The sequence below is a fragment of the Canis lupus genome, chromosome 32 (assembly GCF_003254725.2).
Source record: "Canis lupus dingo isolate Sandy chromosome 32, ASM325472v2, whole genome shotgun sequence".
Classification (NCBI taxonomy): Eukaryota; Metazoa; Chordata; class Mammalia; order Carnivora; family Canidae; genus Canis; species Canis lupus.
Window position 1 is genome coordinate 3900935 of NC_064274.1, and position 4346 is coordinate 3905280.

Sequence of the window (4346 nt, forward strand, 5' to 3'; positions counted from 1 at the left end):
CCAGATACTTTGTCTCGGGCTGCAGGATCAAGTCTCTGGGCATGGCTAAATTTGTTTTTAAGATTTTATTTATTTATTCATGAGAGACATAGAGATGATAGAGATTAGAGATAGAGATAGAGATAGAGATAGATAGAGAGAGAGAGAGAGGCAGAGACACAGGCAGAGGGAGAAGCAGGCTCCATGCAGGGAGACTGATGTGGGACTCAATCCCAGGTCTCCAGGATCACACCCTGGGCTGAAGGCGGCGCTAAACTGCTGAGCCACCCAGGCTGCCCTAAAATATTGGTATGTCTCGCCAGAGTGCTTGGCTTTATTTTTCAGGGCACGTGATGCAAAAGCTATGAACTAGCCTAAATGCTTAGACGTGAAAGGTATTGTGTTATAGATGGGCATTGCTCTGATAAAACAAAACTCTGAATCTTTAGTATAACTTTATTTTATTCTTTTAATGGTTTCTATAACACAAATGAGTTCAGCCACAAATTACAGGAAAATCTGACTAACAGTGGTTTAAAAAGAGGTTTTTATTTTTCTTACACAGTTAGAAATCTAGGGGTAGGCAGTCCAGACTGGTACAACAGGGACCCAGAGTCTTTTATCACTAAGTTATCTGAACATATTGTCCTTTGTCCTCATACTTTTCAGATCATGGTCACCAGATGGCTTCTAGTCCCTTTGTTCCTGGCATGAGGAAGGGGAAAAGGAAAAAGGCAAAATGTCTTTCTCCTACTGTAGCTTTGTGTTTTTGATTAGGAAAACAGATTTTCCCCTTAGATTTCTTCCTACGTCTCATTGGTCTGAACTGGGGTACATAGCCAACGCTAGCTTTAAGGGATATTGGGAAATTTAGCAGTTTTTACTCTCAAAGTCAGGATCTGTTAGTAAGAAAGACTGGGATGATGTATTTTGGATGAGCACAGAGCGGTGTCTCCTACAGATGCCTAATATTCCAGTCTCCCATTAGCAAATCTTTGGGGCTAGTCTCCACCCTTCTTCACTCTGTTCCCTATTCCAGGGATTGATCTTTATGGCTACATTCAACGCGTCCCTGTTCTTTCTTATGTCAGGTTTCCTAGAAGCACACCATAAGATGGGGATTGGAGCATACACGATACATCAGGAGGGTGCTCTCAAGACAAACCAGCAGAGGAGTGAGGGAGGCAGATAGTAGGTGGGAAAAAACTACAGAAGAATGTGATTTCAAGTGAAAAGTAGCTTTGGAATGATCCCATGGAGAGCTCTGGAATATAAATTGTGACAGTCTTTTCCAACTTGAGACAATGGAGCTGAGGTTTTTGTAGCATCCTCCCCATCAGTCACAGAGGATGTGTAACTCACAGCACCTCCAGGTAAGGTAACTCAATCTCCCAATGATAGTCCTCTTGAGAAGATTAAAGGCAGGTGTAAGTCTTTAACAGAAGTACCTACAGCAACTGGAGAATGGGCACACCAAAGACTTGGGAGGGATTGCAGTGCTCTGGTTTGCAACTGACAGCTTCTATGTAGGCTTTCTGACTTCCCTTGGGTTTGGGCAATGGGAGCCAGAGCAGGTGATCAGCAAGAAGGAAGAGCGTGAGGTCAAGGTGTTTGTTCCTTTGTCTCCCTCCCTGCTGATTTCTTCATAAGAATTTTCAGGTATATAAGGGAATGTTAACTCAAGACTGAAAGCAACTAGAATCTCTTTAGAAAGGGATATGAGGTACATCAGAGAATTGAGCTAAAAAACAAAAAATCCTCACAATGAATCATGGAGTTTCACAGATAATAAAATTGATTTTGAATTTGTTTTATTCACAATTAATGGATACAAAAAACTTTTTCCATTTTAAAGAGGATTTAGTTTTTAATTTGGAAAAAAGTTTTTCCCTAAGTTTTGGAAACTACAACTAAAATATGCAACAAGAATGACATTTCTTTAAAATGTATAGAAGGAAGAAGAGCATGGAAATCTTCATATGATTATGAAGGGAAAGATTCACATATACAAATAATACCCAAACTAATTTCTGTAGGGACTGTTTTCCAGATGTTTATAGATCAAGTACAGTGTTGACTGAAGAGAGATCTGGAAAGAAAGTAACAGGATATCACATTAAAATTTTTTTAATGTCATTCCAGTACTGAAAAAAATTAAACCAGAACTTAAATAGTGTATGAACTAAGTTATTGCTTTAAGAAGATGTGAAATTGTTATATAGGTATAATGATTTATATGCTACATTTAAAATATTTTGCAGTAATTTCTTTGGTAGTAATTTATCATATCTGACCTCATTACAATATTTTGGAATGGTTTGTAAAATTCATGGTTAATTTCCAAATATAAGAAATGCTTTAAAAATGTCATTAAAAATTCCAAGTGCTGCTTCTTCAGAAAAATGAAGATTCTCTAGATGGAAGTTAATTAAAATGAACCATCAAAGAGCTACAGTGTCCTGAGAAAGAATGGCTAATCTGTCATTGTTGTCAATAGAACCTAAATTATGTGAAAATGTTGATTATAGCAACCTAATTGGTGATTTTTCTGAAATGAAGGCAATAAAAAATAAATTTCATCAAAAGACATATAATCCATAGTGAATTATGTATCTTTTTATTTATTTGTTTGAACATCACAGACCTGAAAAGAACATGCAGACAAGCACAATCATAATTTAATTAAGCTTTTTTGATATTTTGCCGATTTGCAGTCATAGAAAACCATAGAAATACACATGTATAAATACTGATATCATTTGTTAAAGTATACTTATCAAAATAGGACAGAACATGTTTTACTTATGAATTATTAACTTGATCCATAACTTTTAAATATTAGACATATATTATATTATCCTCCATTTGTTCTTTTGCTCCTGGCCCACAAATTTTAGAGGCGGGCACTTGCCTCTCTCTAGCTATTCAAGACAAGTTTAAACATTTGATCTCTACCAGCACTCTATAAGGTTTTAGCCATTGCAATAAGCTTTATGTTTAGTTGACAGCGATTTAAGGATCTTTGATTTAGGGCTTAGTTAACAAAGTGGCTTAGTTTTCTCCATTTCAACAGTTTGTATAATTGAGGTAATACTATAAAGATTCAAAGCAAAGGCCAATCTGAGTTTAAAATCTGACCCCATCAATTATTATCTAAGTAGATGAGGACAAGTTCATTAGCCTCTTTTGTCTTCAATTTCCACCTCTAAAATGAAGATAATTTTATTACTTCTTTGGGCTGTTGTGAAGGCTAATAGTCTTTAGCCCAGTAAATAGCTATTATACAGTAGCTGTTATTATTGTCCCTGTTGTCATGGAAACAGTGCATAGCTAGACAGCACACACACCAGACCTGCCAGAGCAGGTTTTTTCTAGGGAAAAAACTTGGAGATGGAACAGCAGCAGGTGTGTGGAATCCTGGTTGTCCATGAATTCTCGGGCAGACCCAGAAGTCTAGCCATGCCAGACTTCTGACTCTGGAAGAGAGGCTCTGTCCCTCAAGTCATGGGGGCTCTTAAGCCATAATTATGTCATAATTATGGAAGCATCCATCTATTGCTTGGCCTGAGGGTGGTGGGATGTGATAGCAGTAGGGCATGGGGGAACCGGGGCTCCAGCCTTCCTGTACCAGCAAGCCAGTACACCTGTGTGGAGGCAGAGTGCCAACCCCAGTCTTGGTGACATCAGGGGACTGGGTCTCAGGTACACAGTGGAGCTGAATGACAAGGCAAGATTGCTGTAGGGAGTGCCACATCAACACTTCTGTTCGGGGAAACTCTATCCATTTTCTGAGGTGTTGAAGGGTGGCCTTGAAGACAGAGCAGGAACCAGCTGCCTAGGAGATTTTTAGAGGATCACCTCCTTTTCTTGGAGACAGGCTGCTGGGACTGGTCTTAGGCAAGTCACCCGTTATCCCTCAAATGTTACTTAATATATGTATCTAATTCATTTATAATAAAATGAGTTTATATTTGTACTGGCTACCAATTCCATATTAGACTGTCCCTAAATTTGAATAATAATTCTCATAAATAGAGTTTAATATAGAAGTGTGTGAGAGAGGGACTTACTTAATATAGGGATACATTTTATTTTAGTCCTTAAGTGATCTTTGAAAGAAAAGTCCAGTTTGTGAGTGTATGTATTTTTAACGACAAGAGAAAAGAGTTCACAAATAATTATAAGAAAACCTATCATTACAGTGATGCCTGGGTGGCTCAGCGGTGAGCGTCTTCCTTTGACTCAGGGTGTGACCCTGTTCTGGGGATGGAGTCACACATCAGGCTCCCCACAGGGAGCCTGCTTCTCCCTCTGCCTGTGTCTCTGCCTCTTTCTGTGTCTCTCATGAATAAATAATAAAAATCTTT

At 38.4% G+C, this 4346-nt stretch overlaps 1 long non-coding RNA gene across 1 annotated transcript; it reads right to left on the reverse strand.

Moving 5' to 3' along the window:
* Positions 1 to 1773: 1773 nt before the first annotated feature.
* On the reverse strand, positions 1774 to 3493 carry LOC125754198 (uncharacterized). Its single transcript, XR_007407795.1, has 2 exons — positions 3332 to 3493; positions 1774 to 2068 (listed from the first exon to the last, which is right to left on the reverse strand). It is a non-coding gene; the product is annotated as an uncharacterized LOC125754198 (long non-coding RNA).
* Between the last annotated feature and the right edge of the window lie 853 nt (positions 3494 to 4346).